This window comes from Numida meleagris, chromosome 9 (genome assembly GCF_002078875.1).
Source record: "Numida meleagris isolate 19003 breed g44 Domestic line chromosome 9, NumMel1.0, whole genome shotgun sequence".
Lineage (NCBI taxonomy): Eukaryota > Metazoa > Chordata > Aves > Galliformes > Numididae > Numida > Numida meleagris.
The window spans coordinates 3716456-3736165 of NC_034417.1; the positions used below are offsets into that span (position 1 = coordinate 3716456).

The window sequence follows — 19710 nt, forward strand, 5'->3', positions numbered from 1 at the left end:
CAGCCCTCAAACCCAGAGGAATGAAATGGCTACATAAACCATCTATAAGGGCTGTCTTGCTTGTTCAGAGCCCTGCATTAATTCTTCTATTGAAAATATTTTAGGATTCTACTACTTAAAATAGCCCGTGGAGGAGAGCAATTCAGTGATGCTTCAGGCACAGCAGAGCTTAGGTGTGCGTGCAGGGCCTCCTCTGATGTGTGCTGTGAGCAATTGCCTAAGCTGCCATCCCAGATACATTTTAAATCACTGTCTCAGAACATGTCCATTAAAATGCAGCACAAATCATACCCAAGCATGTAAATTAGAGTGTGTGTGTGTATGACTATGTCAATGAGCATACGCATTTCCACAGTGGTGTGGCAGATTGGGAAAACTGACAGCGATAAAATAATCTTTCATTTTAAAAATGAGTGTTCTGCCACTTAGCAAGATACTTCAAGCACCTCCATGGAAATGGCATCGCTTACAGGGCTCAGGAAACATGATTCCAGCAGGATAAACTGACTGAGCAAAAACAAATAACAACACCAACCAAGCAAGCAGCTAGCAAAGGCTGGGGCTAAGATGTGACCAGAACAAGAACTGCAGTAGAAAGCTTAGAAAGATGAACTTAAGAGGAATAGCTAAAAAACAATGGCATTTATATGGAGTCCAACTCATTCTTGATGAGTAATGTTAGGCAGTTATCAGCACTGTCACTATTAAGCATCAGCAAGCAGTAATATTGCAGCCCTGGTTGCACCGACAGCCCATCACTGCTCTGACCAGCCTCACCCGAGGCCTCACCCACACACTTGGCCCATGGGTCCCAGGGCTCCATTTAATCTCAATGTTAGGGATGTAATGCCCATAGAACCTAGCTTGTAGGACTTTCTGTTTCTGGCATGATTTGGTGGGTATGTTGCTGCACTGATGTTGTTTATTTATTTGTTTTCTTGCTTGAACCTGGCTTCTGTTCTCAGGTTTGCTCCGCTCTTCTCCCTGTGATGTGGTAGGGTGGGCTCTGGCCAGTGAGGATCATGTGCTGTTGGATGTGGCTCTGTTCTCTAGGAAGCAGCAGGTCCTTGGTGTTCCAGTAGATACTGGAAGCTTGTGTGTGTTTTATTATTCTAATATTTCTGTTATTGCTTACATTACACTGTAAAAGTTCTAATTTGCTAAGATATTAACCAAGTGCGGAATAGAAGAACTATCATTTCTTTCAAGAGCTCACTACTGAATGCCATAGTGGCACTCTGGAGTGTGACAGATAGTTAGAAGTAGCACCTTAGTAGTTTGTTTGCCATACTCTTGTTTGTATGTGTCAACAGGCTAAGGCACTGCTGATTATTATTAAGTGTTGTCGTGAAGAGAACTATTAAAAGCACAAGCAGGTGACTATATAAATGCCTTGAAAGGCATGTGAAGTGTTCATTGTAACACATCTAGCAGTTATTAATTGTGCAGCCATTAAGAAGAGCTTGAAGGAAGCCTGAGAAACCAACTTTTGATACCTTGCTATTGCAAGGTGCATAGGTTATTTGAGACTGCTGTTAGCTAAAATCATTAGGGCAGGAGATATGCTACATCGTCATGTAGCTGGTACTGATGTTCCACCAGCCACGGCAGAAGGCTTCTTTGAGGACTCCGTCCAGGTCTGTGGTGCTAATTCAGTTGACTTCTATCTGTACTTCTCTTTTGTCACGGTAAAGAAATAAGTCATGGTTCTGGCTGGGTGGTTACTGTAACAAAAACTTAACAGCTATTGTTACTATTATCTTATTTTGTCTTTACTACAGTAAAAGTCTTAGGCGTTCCTGAAAAGCTTGTTAATTCTCTGTACTCCTGTTTGTATTGCTACTGCTTCATGTATGATTTTCAAAATCTGGGATGGCCCTTCCTATGTTTTTTACCTTTCATTTTCCCCTATATCTAGGGGAAAACAAAGCAACAACAGAAAAAAAGTGCCAAACAAAAAAATATTCACCCACTTTTGAATTAGAGAGTGCATTTACAGAGTTAATTTCCTTAGTAAGGAATACTGAAGACCAAGACAGCAGAAAATAAAGAACACATTTTGGTACCTAATCTAAGGGGAAGAGCAGCTTCAGAGGCTCAAAAAGCATGAAGAATAGGATTGTTATTCAGCTCTGGTTCCCACAGAAAATGTCAGTCCCAATGAAGTTAATGGGACACAGATTTGGCAATGTGTGAGGTCAGGAGACTGAGAGCAAAGCTGGTCCCCTCTGAGTTGTATCTTGCATAGTACTCGGACTGAAAGGGTCACAAATGGGTGCCCCAGTAATCTGCCTGCCCTCATGCACAGCATCTGTAGCATCAGAGACACGAATGCCACAGCAGTGGTATGTTCTGTAATGCTGTCCCTCAGAGGGCCTTTTGTTTGTGAGCTCCCTACGGCTTCTGACAAACATACTTTAACATCAGTGTTTGCGGCTGAACTACATTCTGATATGATGAACGCTTCCAGGTTTTCAGAACTGCTGTGGGAAGAGTTGGAGAACAAGCACTGTGATTGCTGTCTGCAAACTCATGTGCATCTGAGTGATAATTCTCAGTGTGAACAGTGAATAACAATATTTGAGCTCCAGATACTCTGGAGGGTAAATATACATACTCTGTGGTTGTTTTTAAAGGCACCAGCTACACTAGTACTTATTTTTTTTAAGTCCTTTGCTTTTCTTTTCCATAGCCAAAGGTTGAGAGTAACATTTGCTGTGAGAAGTACACCAGGAAAAACTGTATTAGCTTTCAAAATAGGATTTAGTCTTCTAAATGGCTTGAGTACCCCACAGGTCTAAATCAGATGCTACCTGTTTCATACTTCTTCAATATAGAATTATATTGAACTTCTTACTTCGTCTGAAATTCACATCATGCAGCAATTAGTGTTTGTTTTTTCAATTGCTCGTACTTTACAGATGCTGGTAAAGCACTGGAGTGATGCCATGTATTTTAAGGAATTGATTGCTATTTCCATGGCTCTCCAGATGTCACAGTACGTTAGGCTTGCTGCTGTAATAGAGAGGGTTTTTTTGCTGTGTTTCTTTAAGTGTGGTGATTCAGTGCTTTGGAAAAATCTTCACCTTAAAATGAGAGCTGTTGTTAGCACTCTTTCTTCAAATGAATCACTCACGTAACAAGCACTATAATGTACACAACTGTTTCCTTTCCCTTTTACAATCTCCTTCAATGACTGGCAACATCTGCACCTCATTTCTCTCATGTGGTTTCATTGTTTAGAATTACTGATTATTTGTTATGATTTATAACTCCAAAATTCTTTGATGCTTTAAAACAATGAAACACACTTGGAGATACTTAAATGAATCCAACAAATGCATTGTCTGAGTCTGTGTGATACCAAAGGAGAGAGCTACAGCTGACACAGGAATATTTCCTACTGGAAGTTTGCCAGAGAAAAATTGGCAGCAGTCACAGTATTTTGTTTTTTTTATTGCAAATCTCCTATAATTTTTATGCTTAATAAAGCACTAACATCTGGACCCACAGGGTAAACTCTGTGTGTACAAACAGCATAGCACTCTTCAAAATGAGTATTGATTTGCAGACCTCTTAGTCAAGCAGAAAAACATTCCAGGATACTGGCTTTGGGGCCACACACTGTTCTTAGCATGACTATGGGTTTATGTGGAACCGAAGTGTTAGGTAAGCTTTATTTCCTGCAGCTCCCATTCAGTTAATCTCTTCTCTTCATGGCCACACAGGGATTCCCATAGCATGGCCCTAGGCTTCTGCAGGCAGTTGGCACTGCTGCAATTACAGACCTCCACTGGAGAGCCAAGGGATGAAATCATGGGAAAAATGGAGCTGTGCTGAGGGATGGCCACCTCCAGGGTGAAGTGCAGGGCAGAGCACAGGAAGCATCTTGGCTGATGGGCAGTTGCCTGTGTTTGTTCCTCTGCCCCTTCTCCATTCTCTGTTTCTGTTCTTTTCCCTCATCTCTCGCTGGTTGTGTGGCAGTTGGAGGGAGTATACACATGGAGTGTAAGGATGGGCTGGTGGGCTTATGTATTCTGCAGAGCCTTTTCCACAACAAGAAAGGAGTTGTGCTGAATGCTTAATTCTGCTGTATCAGGCTGCAGGTCTTTCTTAATAGCTCTATCCAAATATTGCAGAAATCTTGCTTGCTTCTAGATCCCCAGATCTGTTTTCTTACTTATGCTTTTTTTTTTTTTTTTTAATGTGAGGCAGACCCTGAGACCTAAAGCAGGAGGTACAAGAAGCTAGACAGTACTTTTTTTCCTTAGTGATATGCATTGCCTATATACAAGTGTTGGTTAATAGGCTAGTGTATTTGCTTATAGTATCTTGCTGTACTGCTGACTTGGAATACTCAATGTTGTGGGAAGCTGTGGAAGGGCAGGGGAAGTTACTGCTGGTGCAGTACCTTGAATAACCTTAGGCACTTTTTAACATACTGATGTGTGGATGGACTCTCACTCCAGAAGCCAAGTGGCTGCATAGAACTGGACTATCAGTGACCTAGGGGTGCAAAGGAGTGACTAAGAAAGAGGGTAGGGTGGTAAGTTCTTCGTAGACTGTTTTCTACATTTGTCTTAAATGTTTATCCTGCTCTATCCAAATGGATGAAGACCACGTGACAAAGGAAAGAGCTGCTCCTAACACTAAGTGGGAAAGTATAATTATACGTTATGTATGCAAAGCATATTGTAAGGATAAATGTGGAAGTGGAGTCCTTGCCTATCAGTTCTGAGCAAGTAACCTCTACCTGTGTGTGTTCTCTGAGCGTAACAGGATGACCTGTATTTAATATTTCATTTGATGTTTTGATCTTCTGCTACTTTCCTTTCTGCAGATGCATTGAATAGACATCGGTGCTGATGTACTTATTTCTGCCTTCCTAACCAGAGACATCTACTCTTGTTGATGTATGCTCAACCAGCATTTTACTTGATTGCAAATGTTAATTTTTAATTAATCATTTCTGAATATCAAATTCATACATAATCAGCTTTTCACTCATGTGAATAGCACATTAGAACTTCCCTCTGTAAAATGAAAAATTCACTCTTCACATGAAATCACTGACAGCACGTAATTATTACAAAATACAACTTAGATGAGAATTTTATAAAAATAGATCAGTGCATCTTTTGTTTCTCACATGCCATTCTTTTGGGCTGCTTCTTCAAAAGTAAGCTGCCTTTTCTGCGATTTCACCAATGAAATTCTTGACCGTTGTGGTCTCCTGTTGACCTATTAAATCAGTAACGATTCAACAGCAGTTGTTAATGAGAACTATACTACTTCTGGCAAGTCTCTGGTCTGGAGGAAACATAAGTGAAAGACTCTTCTTCTACGCTTAGCTGTAAGACACCCTTGTGTTCTTCTCAGGGAGTCTCAGTTACAGCCAGGGCCTGGTTACATTCAGATGCCTGTACCTCTTGCTGGACAGGCAGAGCTGGCATTGATCCTTCTCCCATTCTCACTGTTTTAAGCACTTGTCCCTTGTATCCCCCCAGGAAGCCTTGCTACCTACCCCATCCCAGACATGAAGCCTGTTCTCCAGTTATCAGTCCCTGGAGGGGTTGTTTCTACTCTTTTTCTGTGCTTTGGGTAATACAAATGATGTGGGGTGCCATGAGGCATTTAATGTGTGTAGACATAACTCTGTACATTAGAACAAGGCTAGATGTTCTTAATCTTCATTTTGAAGATCTCGTGGCAGAGAAGTCGATTAAATCTACAAATTGTAATCAAGACTTGTGTGTTTGGCAGTTCTCCCTTACTCCCTAATCAGGTTTACCACTTCTGCCAAGCCACCCCTTCCTTTCCAGCACTGACAGAGCTTTGTGGAGTTGGACCTAACATGCTTTTTCCATCGGCTCAAAGCAGATACATAGATACATTTTTTTTTTTTTTTTTGCTATTGTATTAACTTCTGTGATAGTCTGTTCTTCTTTGATCATATTTATTCCTTCAAGGGCAAATTTTACTGTTTCAGTGCAGCCTTGCATTCCTTCCAGAGTGGGTGCGTTGTACCATGTGCTTGCCACCCTCATATTGGAAGAAGAGGAATGACAGGATGGCAAAAGTATCAGCTGAACAAGTTTTGTATGGTTAAATCCCTGATGCTTTCATTGCTGGAATATCTCACATAGAAATGCTGACTGTTACTTATTTCATCTTCAGCTCTTAAGAAAGAGCAGAGGAGTGCTACCACACTTTATGCTCAGGAATAAGTATGCTGTGGGGTCGTTCAAGTATAGTAAACCTTCCAATAATTTTGAAGCATGAGCTCACACTTTGCTGGGGCATGTGCAGTGGTGGGAACTTGGCACAAACTTTAGCCCTTACATACCATTCTATACCCTGCGTTGTATATATCTGGCTTCGTATTTTGTATTTTTTTTCAACTCCCTTTGCAACAATTGATCAAACAGATAAAGCATAAAACAAGCCCATTCTCTTTTGGATGCAATAAGCATCTGTGCAAATGTGTGTACACGCCTACCTCCTCAATTTATCGGAAATGTGATTAATAGCATTGTCCTTGGCAGCTTGGGTGGAGGGTTTTTGAACATAGTGCTCTAGATGTAAGAATTAAAATCCTGGTGAGATGGATCCTGGCACATACTGGATATAAAGATGTACAGAATTTCTTATTTCAAGCTTGCAGGCAAGATTTTTTGACTGATGAATGTAACTTCGTCTCATCAGATATTTATAGGCAGAAAGCATAGGCAGAGTTGTTTGGAATTCTTATTTTTGAGTGTGGTTAATCTGGTGCTTGGCAGAGCTGGCTCTAGGCACAGGCGAAGAAAGCAGCAATAGGGATGCCAAGATGGGTGTTGGCAGAGCACAAGAAGCCAGGCTGACTGCTACTGCTGCCAGGAGGGAGGAAGAGAATGAATAAAACAGCAGCTACTTCTGGAAAACAGGGGGCACACAGGCCTCTCATCTTAGTCACTTGCCTGTGACAGAAGCAGCTAGCTCTGAGTGTAACCTAGATTCTTCATCCTCAGGCAGAAAACTTAGTTTGTTTATGCTGATAAGAAGTCTGGAGCCAGCTCTGGTCATTAACTTGCATTTACTGAGCCTTCCAAATTAAGTGTGTACAATCATTCACTAGCAGTTTTATGCAAATCTGATCTTTCTAAACAAAAAAGAAGCCAACCCTTCAAGTGAAAATGTTACGAATTATGGCAGACACGGGTAGGGGAAGTACTTGGAATGAAACAGAAAATATTAGTAGAACAACTGAGGGAAAACCTGGTTGTGCCAGCAGAGCAGCAATCTGCGAATGTTTATGAAGTCTGACGACAGAAGAAGTGGTGAGATGCAGAAATGCAGGAGAATTTTTTCCAGGTTGTAGAGAAGGCTCCTGCATAAGTTGTGAAGCTTTGTGAAAGGACCTGGGAGCAGCCAAGTCTCAATCATGGGAGGAAGTGCAGGATAAAGATGATCTATGAATAATCGCATTAAGAAGTGTTGCTTTTACTTTTCCATAGTTCTATCCAGAAAGAACTGCAATAATGTCTCCAATTGTTGCTGAATCCAGTGGATAAGTTTCTCCCGTGGCTCACATCCAACTATTTCTGTCTTCCAGGCTTTATATGATGGAATATTCTTCCCTTGTGCAGAAGTGTGGTCTCTTTCGTGGCCCCAGACTGGCCAGAGATCTGGATTTCTCTGCAGGAGTCCAGTCTGCAGATTCTTCCAAATGTTTAAATACAACACAGGTTGACAAATCAAATTTATTTGCACAATTTTAGATGCAGCCACCTCTATAGAAGACAAATATTCATGGATTTAGGTAGAATGTTGGCATGCAGAAATCTTCCTTGCTATTATGCCTTGGGGAATGACACAATTATGACATATCATGCCTTGGAGAATGACAAATGCTACAGTATACCACGCTCATTGTCTGCAGATAACCAATCCATGTAATTAAATATGTTTTGAATGGATCTACATGTTATAATGCCATGAGGTCCACTTTCTTACATGTATTCCCTCCCAGATTTTCAGTAACTATTAGCACCTTTATGACCTTTTCCTGCCAGTCATGATTCCTTTTCGTTGTTTTTTTTCTCTACCACTTGAATAAAGCACTGTATGTCCCTTTTTTTTTTCTCTTCTTCTTTTTCAATGCTCAGATTCAGCAGCTACAATAAAGACTGAATGTCTCTGAAACAGTATTGTAGTTGAGTTATTAGTGTGGCAATAATGAAAAAGTAAAATCAGCTAGGCTGATATAATGGTAACCTTTTTCTTGATGGAAAAAACATTTCAACAGGTAAGGAACAGTTTTCTAGATGTAATTCTTACCTGGTAGGCTCTTGGTTTTGGAAATCAGCATGAGTCCTGCTTATTTGCATATCTGCACTTAGTATCTGAAAAATCCATTCTTTATGGATGCATCCTCCACCCAGGGAAGCTGACGGCACAAATCACGTTGAATTCTGTGGGGAGGATTAGGCCTTGCCATGGCTTGCTTGTGAGCCTTGTAGCCTTGCTTTCCTAACAACAAGAAAGTACATCGTGAAGTGGTGATGCACAGCCCTGTTTTTCTGGCTAAGAGAGAGCTCTTAAGGTACTGCTGAGCCAAGGTCATAACATACGATAATATCCGACCCCTTGCCTGACAGACATCAGCTCTCTCTCTTCATGGAAGTGCTTAGAGAGTCTTAAAAATGGATGGCACAGTGCTGAAGCAATAGCTGCTTCGTGGGATTAATTAGCTGTTAGGGCACGTATTTTTAGAGAGCCAGGGACTGCAACCCATGTGATGCTGTGTGCTGCTGGGCGTGCCAGGACCATTTCACGTCATCAGGCAGTTGCAGTATTACGACGTGTTACATTTAATAGTGCTGTCTGGTGCCCATTCTGCCTCAGGAATGGTTTCAGCATTATTTCAATAGAGTGTAATTGCCAAACCAGAGTTACCATGCAAATTAGATATGTAGCTTGCACCGGAGTGTTTTGTAGCCCTCAATTACTTAATTCAATTTTATTCTAAAACTAATTTACGCTAATGGTTCTACATGAATTTTACTTCACGTTCATTTATGGTCATAAAATTGAAGTGGTTAAATATTCCTTAACTACACAGGGAAAAGAGAGTTTCTCTCCTGCAGCAACAGAGCTGACTTTGTGACGTGCTCTCCCTTGGCTGAAAGCTCCCCAAAGCTGAGACTGCAAGCTCTTGGGAGCTAATAGGAGCAACATGGAAGGGGGGAACGTACCTTTTTGCATGATCTTAGTGCTCTCGCATTGAGGCAGTACTAGGAAAATGGAGAATGATTCTGAAGTAAGAAAATAACACTTCTCAGGAAGCAAGGCGTACATGCAGTCCTCATCTGAGTGTTTTAATGAGTGCCAGAAAATTGAGTGACATGCAGCAAGGACTCAACCCTTGCACGAGGTAGCCTGCCTCATTAAACAAGGAGGGATTGCTATTTCTTTTTTTGTTGAAAAGTAGGTAGTGTGCCTTCATACGGCCATCTTAGATGACGTACTGCTTCATTCTCCATCCCATGGAACAGGTTGTACATTAGGTCTTCAGTGCTTCAATGTGACTTGCTTTTCAACTACCCCAAAAAAGCAAAAACACAGTGCCAAAAAGCCATATGTCCAATTTCAAGAACAAACCAAATGGAGGGAAAAAATATTGTTCTTAGGGGTGGGAAAGGTTATAATTACAATGCTGCAGGTGTTTGAAGAAAATAAAGGATTCTCTGGATGTGTGTAGGACTAGTGTTAGTGGGGGAAATGGGATTCCAGGATGTTACGTTTCACTAAGATTAATGGGAATTAAAAAATGAAAAATGTATTAGCGCTGATCAATAGAATAACTTGTAATTTCTCTACAAAGTTTTCAATTCTAGTTCATCTCTGCGATGGTCCATGTCAATAATCAATTTCTTGACTAGAATTTAATGAGGAGATATGTAGAAAACGACACTAACATTTGTCAGTTGTAAATCTAGTCACCTCTTCCCTCCCTTTACGGGCAGGACATGGCACAGTAGTAGAGTAAGCAGCTTTGACAGAGACAGCCCCTTTCAATCTCTTCCCAAGTCACCAGAGGCTATGCATGCAAACACAGAGCTGAATGATGAGACACCGAAGGCTGTGCTGCTGGCATACCAAGGGGGCCAAGGTATGCTGCTGGGAACCTTGTGGCTTTGCATACTTCCTGGTCAGTGGTTGGAATTGGCATTGACTAGTTGGGATGTGGTATCACTTCAGTAAGCAATGATGGTTCCATAACTTGTGGAACTCAGAGCTAAAGGGGGTTGTATGAGGTGTGCCTCTGATTGGAGACAGCTGGTTGACTGGGCATGGCATGCAGATGAAATCAATATATGTTTTGCTGTAGACCATAGAGATGGCTGAGCTGCTGATAAGGGGCCAAGTTGGCAAACTTCCCGAGAATGCAGGTAGGTATCTAGCAGAGAGTAAGAGCACCTGAGCTACAAATGCAAGCCACATCTTAGATGCTCTCTAAAATCTCAAGTCAATCGTGCATCTGCCTACATCCCTAAATGCATCTGCAACTTTGGCACTACACAGTTGCTTTACACCTTGCCTCCTTGACAATAAGCATAGGCACTTCTCATCATGGCCTAAAGCATATGTGTCCAACCTGCTTGTTCTATGTTTTTGTTACCCTCTTTTTTTTATGCTTTAATAAAAAATAAGTTTTACTACGTACATATGTTAACCATACTATCTCTTTCATATGTGGCCCAAGACTCTTTTTCTTCACTCAGTGTGGCCTAAGCCAGCCTAAAGGTTGGAGGTTGGACACCCATGGAAACGTTTCTGTAGCAGAACAGAAATCCCACACAGCTTAGAGTCCACCCGGGGCCAAACCCTCACACTGTGCAGCCCACCCTGTCCTGCCGTGGTGAGGAGGCCCCAGCAGTGTGGCACAGAGGCAGCCTGTCCCAAGTGCTCTGCTGGGTGGAAATGCTCTAAAAGAAGTGCATCTGTGGCTGGAGGTGTGCAGTGGTGGGGATTGCAGGGGAAAGGAGCTACAAACTGGTTATGGTTAGAAATAGCAAAGCTATTAGACAAGAGGGAAAAAAGAAGAAAGGGAGAGTAAGGCATTAGATTATCAAGGCATTAGTGACTGTGGAGGGAGTTAGTTACAACTTCGTAGTTTTGTGAGGAAATTTATTCTGCCTCAGAGAACTTGGCTACAGGGCAGCAGTGCCTACCAGTCTCAATTCCAAATCCTTTCCTGGCTCTCAGTCAGATATTGCAGGTGTTTCTTGTGTGCTGAGACGGTACTCCTGCCCAGCAATTCAGTGAGGTAATAGTAAGTTTCTATCTATCCAGCACTGAAGTACAGCCACTTCTAGAAGCAGCAATGTTCATTTGGACTTGGTTTTTAAATGCAGAGTCTTTGAGGGGAAAGCAATCACTAAGAATAACAACTCCAGGGAAGTAAGGCACGCTGTGTTTGTATTTGTTAGTGGGAACCATGTCAACAGTGATCAGCTCAAGTTTTTGTGGCAACCTTAACACCAATGTAAACTGGATTCTGCTACCTGTAGCCCAGCTCATATGCTTCAAGTAAGCCTGAACATTAATAGAGTCCATTGATCCAGCCTATCCAGATCCCTCTGTATGGCCTTCCTACCCTCAGGCAGACAACACTTCCCCCCGCTTGGTGTTATCTGCAAACTTACTGGTGGTGCACTCATCCAGATTGTCAGGAAAGGTATTAAATAGGATGGGCCCCAATACCAACCCCTGGGGAACACCACTTGCAACTGGCTGCCAGCTGGATTTAACTCCATTCATCACCACTCTCTGGGCTTTGCTAAAGCCGAGGTAGACTGTGACCACAGCCTTTCCCTCATCCACCAGGTGGGTCACTCAGTCACAGAAGGAGATGAGGTTGGTCAAGCAGGAAATTCCCTGTCTTCTCAAGGAGGAAGAGCCATTACTTCAGTAAGAACTGTCAGCTCTGTGCTTTTTAACAGAATCATTAAGGCTGGAAAAGACCTCTAAGATGATCTAGTTCAGCTGTCAACCCATCACCACCACGCCTGCTACACCATGCTAAAATTAAGTTCATCTGTATCAATGCCTCTGAGAAAATTATGCTGTGTTATTGGTAGGTTCAAGGACTGACTTACGGATCAGTGAGCTGGAAAACATGGAAGTGATGCACTGTAAATGTTTCTTTGTCTCCCTCGTTTTTAAATGAGGTATTAAAGACAAAGTGATAACACTTTCTGCCTTATCTTTTGGGAGGTTTCTGATGCATTGACTGCTTTATTGCTTTATATCCTATACATCGCCTTATGAAATTTTAAATAGTTTAGCTTACTTTGTGTTGCTAAAAATAGAAGAAGATTCTTTATTAAAAAAAAAAAATAGATGTACGTGGCTGAGGCCCCACGTCACTTGGTTGAGGGACTCCTTAAGTTAAGTTAACTTATTAAATGTCTGCTATTTGACTGGCAAAACTATTGTAAAACATTATGTTCAGCTATTATCCTATTTTTTCTGAGTTTGTGCCAACATACCCTGCAGAAGAATTAAAGCATCTGCCAAAAAATAATTAAAAAATCACTCTTCTCCTTCACTCTGAATTCGCAAAATTTGAGACTAACAGCTGTTCCAGTGTGAACAAAAAAAATGTATCTAGCAGGTGGTACCATGTATGTATGTCTAATTGTAGTCCAGCCATCTGCTACTTGGTTACCAAATAGTGAGGAACTGGATTGTGATTCAGGTGAAGAAGGGGAGCAAAGAGAATGGGAAACTGGAAGTTTTGCCTCAGGAAATGACCACATTTATAGATGAGAGTAATGTGTGCAGCTAGGAGCAGCGAGATGCATCGTTTCTCTTGCTTGAAATGTTATCTTTCTGACTAGTCACTACCTAGAGGAGCTGGCTATAGCTGCCAAGCATACTGGTGACATAATTGCATGTCCACTGCAGGGTTGAGTAAAAGTAAACCTGACTGATGGACTGTCTGTAACAGTGATATGCAGCTCCCAGTCCAGAGATGGCAAAGCAGCGGTATGTATGCTTAGGGAGCTTACACTGCGCGCAGTGAATCCTCCACACATGCCTGCTCACACCTGCACTTAGAAGGAGCAGTGACATGAGCATGTATTTTCATTTGTACAGTCCTGATGGTAATCCATTTCAACTCTGTGAATAGAATGTTTCTACGCAGCTTTCCCTTGGCTCCTGTCCAGGAAGCATCGTTTATTTGGATTTCTGATTACCAAAATATTCTGCCTCTTCCCTCAAACAAAGAAAGCCTTTGCTTGAAACATCCTGTGGGGGAGGATTTTGACAAGGATGGAGAAATCAGTGTTCCTCTAAGGCAAGAGAAAAAGAACTGTTGTCCACAGGGATGAAGTAAAAGAAACAGGAGGAAATTCAGAGCTGTAAAACGCGTACTCTTGCAATTAGGAGAAAGAACAAAACCCTCCACAATGAAATGTGAGCCATGTGGGATAGCGGCTCAGGTATAGGTCAGTCATGAGGTCACCATGGGCAGTTAATATAAAGCGGTTGTGAAAAAGGCAGGTATTAGGATATCCATTTCCTGTAGATACAATAAATATTCCTTCTTTGATATAAAACACTAGTGAGTGCTCCAATTGCAGGGAAGGATAGGACTAGTCTCTTGTACAAGAGAAGACCCAAAGAATATGAAGTTTATCTGCAGTGACTGGGTTCTGGAATGATCTTCCTCTGCGAGAAGTACTGAAACCTGACTTTGCTTCATGATGCAGTAAGTTCATGATGGGAAATTGGATAATATGGTGTCTGTAATAGCAGGGGATCGTGTTCAGAGACCTAGAAGACCTTTTACAGCTCTGCATTCCTTGTCCAAAAATGGTCTACTCTGCAAATTTGCCTTGTATAAATAATCTTCAAAGAAACTCTAATGTCAACAGTAGAGTTGCTGGTAACAGTAGAGGGATGTCTAGAGTGGTCATACCATAGGAAAAGCCTCGCCTTAGCTGCTTGTTCTGCATCAAACATCTGCAGAATCTGTAAGAATGACTTTAGAAAATGGTTTTGATATGTTAAGCTGAGCTGCATTTGGAAATGGCAGAAATCTGACAGGCACTTAATTTCTAGGAGAGGAAGAAAGTGGAATTCTAGAGTACAGTGTAACCTATGGCTGGAGAAAAGATGAAACAGATTGGAAGGGCAATGCTATCTAATATTTTTTCATGTTTTTTGAGATGAAGTGTTCTAAGTCTACTAGATCAGCCTTCTTTGGTCAATATGCTTGTTGTTTCAGTTGCACTGAAATGGGAGCGAGAACAACTATGACAAATGGTTTAATCATCAGTCTAGACGGAGAGATGAAAGGGTGGCATGGGAACAGTGCTCTGTAAAAGGACTGATACTGAAAAAAAGTAGTAAAAATGAAAAAGACATACATTCTACTTTGGGAGAACCGAAGAAAGAAAATTGCTGCTGCTCTTGACATTACAGATTGCCAATGAGATGCTGATTGAAAAGAAACGTACAATAAAATCAGCAAGAGAATTCCAGCAGTTCCTGCATACAGGAATTGTTCCTATGTACAGGAACTGCTAGGAAACCTCTTGCGCTGCTGCATTTTCTTCCATGAAACTCAAGCCCCTGGGAAAAATGACCAGGTGGATAGGAATATTACCGGTGGAAACTCTGGAGTCACTGTTGTGAAGCTTGGTCAGAGCACAGTGTGCATTTGGCATATGTCTTTCTTCTCACTTAGGTTGTGAAAGTCTGAACTTACACAAAGGTAAACTCAGCACAACTGAGGGGAGTGCTGACTCCCAGCTGCTCCGTCTCCAGGATCTGATGGTGATTTATTTTAATCACGTAAACTGTCAGTTTCTGCCCCATTTTTCACCGAGCCCCTAGAGGTATAATTTGTTTGCATTTCCTGTGATCAAATCAATCTTTCATCTTATTGTCAGTCATTCACTGATAGCAATCTTCAGTTAAGTCTTTCTTTTAATGATACTTTATCATGCAGATAAACCATAAAGTATTTCTTTGCCTGGAGGACTCAACGTGCTGCTAATTCAAACTGACTTATGAAATGGTTTTTTACACTTTCACTGGGCAGCACACTGCAGATACTTCTCAAAAATATTTAAAATCAAAGCATCCTGTGTAATAGCACAAGCCCAAGAGCATTCTTCTTCCTTTGTTCCCCATTCTTTTCAAACTGGGTGAAAGTTGTTTCTGCACAGTCCCAGTAGGATTATGGACCACTAAAACAGTCCTTGAAGGGCTCGTATCATTACAACCCATTAAATAGTGCAATACTTTAAGAAGGTAGTGGAATGGAGTATCAGGAACACAGCTAACAAGACATCCACAGACCTCTATTTTATTTGGCAGCTTTTCTTCAGAAAATTGGCCTAAGCATGGGGTCATGAGAGGTCTCTATCTGATTTCCGAGGGCCGCTGGTCTAACAGAAAGTAGAAGAGATTTTAATTACATTCTTAGAGCTGAAGTGGGTTGTTTTAAAGAGGATTTGACATTTCAAGGGGGCTGAATTGTTGACAGGTGAAGTGGGGCAGCTGTTGATGACTTCAGATTGTCTGAAAATGCTGTCCTCTGAATGGGCAACACTATCCAGCTATGAGGGAGCTGAAGCTCCTCTGGCCTGGTGACACTTTATCTGCTGTTGAATGCTACTGCTTTGATACTGCAGGAGAATTGTTAAGCAGTGAATTGGTGGGTATAATATTTTAACTAGTTAAGATCAGTTGTTCTTCTCAATCATAGTAAAGAGCAAACAAGAGCAAACAACACAGAGTGAGAGTGCTGTCGTTACAGAGCTTGATGTTATAAATATCAGAAGCCAGAGCTATGCTTGTTAGTGCCTGAGTATCTGTTGGCCCTGAAGGCCAGAGATTTTTCTTCTTTTGCAGTGAAACAGCAGCTTCCAAGTATTTCCAGTCCCAGAGACTCCGAGGAGGGGCTGCCCTACCATCCCTGCACTCACACATATATACCCATGTCTGAGCACCTGCCTACAAACAGAGGAGAGAGAGATTACAAAGCCACAACCCAGGAAGTCTCCTTCATCGCTTACTCAGGTGAGAGGAAAACATAAAAACCTGCTGGATGACCTGTCTGGTTTCACATTGAGCTCTGAGGATGGTGCCGCTGGTCACAAAGGAATTGCTGTGCTTCCCATAGCTACAGCCTGGACATGGTATTCCCCGCTATCCCATCTTTCTTCTCAAGGACCCTGTCCATGCAGCCCCTTATCAAACTGGTGCTGGGAAAGCATTTCTCAGAGCTTTCACTGTATGTTATTTCTATTGACAGACAGACAAAGTGGCCAGAGATGCTTGTGAGTGCTAGAAAGCAGACGAAGTTATCTTTTAATTTCCTTGTACAGATAGCAAAAAACACATCTCAAAAGCTCAAGTATTTTATTCTGCCACGCTTTTGGGTAGTGCGAGACATCAAGTGGAACATGCATGACAAGCAGATTGCAGCCTGTTTCCTTTTAAGTGTTTGGGGTAGAGAGGGAAGACTTCCTGCACACCAGTGCCATGCGTAACACATTGCCTGCTCCCAGCCTCCAGCAGGAAGGCTGCCAGCCCCGAGGGGCCAGGGAGGGAGGCTCAGGCTGGGATCAAGCTTGGAGCTTGCTTAAGGGAATAAGAGGGGTTGAGGCAGCTAAAGGACTAAGGGTTTTGTTTCATCCTCCCCTCTTAACTGAAGCTCTTCACCATGTTACAATTTCTACAAAGTGCTGGGGAATCTCATACAGCCACATGAGCCTATTTCTACTTTTCCCTGTAGGAATATGTATATGACTGCAATAACTTCAAATTGTTTTTCTTTATGTAGTAATATCTTGTGGCCATATGTTGAAATTCTTCATGTTTGGGAGCAGCAGTAAAGCTGTTTGTTTTCTCATGCTGATGGATTCCCTGACTTGGAAGCAATTTTATCAGAGAAAATCTTTGCTTTTCTCACACTCTTGCTGTCCATTGCTGTGAACCGGTGCTGTTCTGTATATATTTTTAACCCAGTTTGCTACTTTTCTGGTTATAAACCATTAATGGCAGATGATTAACAGTGGGATTTGGGAGGAGAGAAGAGGTTACTGCAAAATTCCTTTCTCCTTTCTCCTTTATCCCAGAGTACGTGACTTCTCTTTTAATTTTGTTTTAAATGAAATTTGTGGGTTTCTTTCTGATAACAAAATTGTCACTATTTTCTTCCTTTCCCACTGTTCCCTAGGACCGTAAGCAGCACTTCTGTAAGATCCCAAGCCTGTTCCTGAAGTCAGCAGAAGTCTATAGGGCTCTCTACAGTGCCTCCTGGATTCAGTTACGATAGCAGTTTCACTAATGGATTGCTTTTTTTCCACCACTGATATTCAAAATGATTTATGTTTTCCAAGTAATCTGCGAGCATAAGGAGCTCTAGCATAAGTGAGGTAATCATGGATTATCCGTATGAAGGTTTACGGGGTCAAGGCCTTAGCAGCCCCTGTTTTTTAAATAGAAAGTGAAAAATGCAGAACACTTTTTCATTTCAAAAATACTTCCACAGAAACACAACAACTTGGTGGACAGAAAGCTACTGTACAGCTGCTGAATGCACCTGGGTCCTTCTAAAATAGAACTTAGAACTGTCCTTCTGCGCAGAGAAACACCGAGGACAGTCTGAAGATGGAGGGTGGAGCTCTAAGGGTCTTGCCACGTGCAGTCTCCAAAAAGCAGGGAATCTGCTGGCGAGAACTTCAGCAGTAAGACAAAAAACCTACCGGAAATAAATAAATAGAAGGCATTAGCTTTGGTAGCAAGTGTCAGCCTCCTGACTTGGTAAAAATGCCAGGTTCACTCAGATGGCAGAAACCTTGTTAAGAGATGCTACGGGGAGAAAAAAATACTTTGTAAAAGGATGTTAACACTGTAAAGAGTAGAACTCTTGTATCCACGTTGTTTTCCTCATTTATGCTAAATTTTCAGGAATTAATATTTGTCCAGGCTCTGGCTAACTGCTCATGTAGAGAGGTAGGGAAGAAAAGGATTATACAGAAAAATTCCTAGGGACAAAGGAAGATAAAGATCCGGTAAAATATGAGCAGCTTGTGCAGGACTAAATCTTCAAGCTGTGGCACACAGCTGCTGCAGAGGGTCAGGCCACTGATTAGATGAAGAATCTAAGCCAGTCACTGTTTGTACACCTGTGTCAAAGGCTGTGGAGTTCCACAGGCATATCAGAGAGTAAAATCCATTTCAGAAGCTTGTAGTTTGTCATGCTGGGTTTTAAGGTCTATTGCACGAACAATTTTTGTCCTTTCCTACCAGGTCACAGCTTGGTAAAATAAATGGTTATTTACTCTTCACTTTTGCTACGAGATGATATTCCGTAGTTCATACAGGAAAGGAAAACCAAAAGCAATACAGATCTTGGATGGAGCTGACACTATCAGCACAAAGACGACTTGTCACCAGGCACTCCAAGAACGTATCACCTTTCTGCTTCTCCTTTTCTAGGATTAAGAGTATTCTGGTGATGAATTATTTGCTGCAAAATACAGAGTTAGCAAGCAAGAGCATAGTCTAGATCTGGAGGGCTACGTGCTATAGGTCTGAGTACTTACACTCCTTCTTGCATTGGGTTCCCATTGGTTTGGAAAGAACTCCAAGTATAATCTCTGAATAATTTTTCTATCTTGGGCATTTTCCACGAGGGAGAAGCCAGTCAGATCTGGAGGCAGGATATAGATAAAAGCCAGCAAAGATTCTTGCTAGCACCAAATGCCAGAGCTAGGAGTGGATGATGATTTTCAAATCTTATTTGAAGCAAAGCTTTGCATTGTACTTTTTTTTTTTTTTTAATTACGTGCTGCTGACTAGTGATACCACTCTGGAACGTATTGCACTTAAAGATATGATTTCTCCTATCCACCAAGATATTGAAGCCAGTCCTACCAGTGTGCCACTTTCTTCACATGGACAAAACATTCAACTAAATTTTAATACTTGTAGGATATCCCCTTCTGATTCATCAAATTTCTCTTTAATAATTTACTTGCAAGGGTCTGAGTGGAGCTGCCTGGACTGGCAGTGGCTGTCTTAACTTACTGCAAAGCAGGAATATCTTCAAGTCAACTCTTAGATCAAACAAAGTCTAGGGAAAAGCCGATATAAGTAAATAGGGGTTCACCACATGATGTGGAGAGGAGGGAATCAGCTCTGCATTGTCGATTTTTTTACTGCATAGAAAACATTTCCCTCAAGTCTTAAATAGCACATCTTTAACTTAGCATTTGTCCCTCCGAAATACGCCAGCTGTATAGCTGAAGATCACAAAATACTGATGCAATTAGTATTCTGCAACAATACCTTTTGCTCCAGCAGACTCTGAAACGGACATTTTCACGTGCTCCTGGAGGCAGCTTTTCAGGCATGCACTCCTGCATGTGCACCTTAGGAGCCTTCCACCTGACAGCAGAATTGCCCTTCCTCAAAAATGGGCAGTGGCTCCTTGATGCCTCCCGTGACAGCGCGTGGCTGAGCAGGGGAGACCTGGCTCCTTGGAGCTGTCACATTCACAGGCTCTCACAGTACGTACAGTGTGGCCTGCAGGCAGCTGTATTTAATGTTATCATAGCTGAGCCTAGAAACTCCCCTTGTTCACTGACACCCCAGTCTTTGTGACATGAGAGGGAAGTGATGTCTGTCAACACACCT

At 41.9% G+C, this 19710-nt stretch overlaps 1 protein-coding gene across 1 annotated transcript in view; it reads right to left on the reverse strand.

Moving 5' to 3' along the window:
• The window catches only part of LOC110403869 (translation initiation factor IF-2-like), a 52483-nt gene continuing 38666 nt past the window's right edge, over positions 5894-19710 (reverse strand). The window contains exon 8 of the transcript XR_002441863.1: positions 5894-17770. The gene's annotated coding sequence lies outside the window, so the exon portion shown is untranslated. The remainder of the gene's footprint in view (positions 17771-19710) is intronic.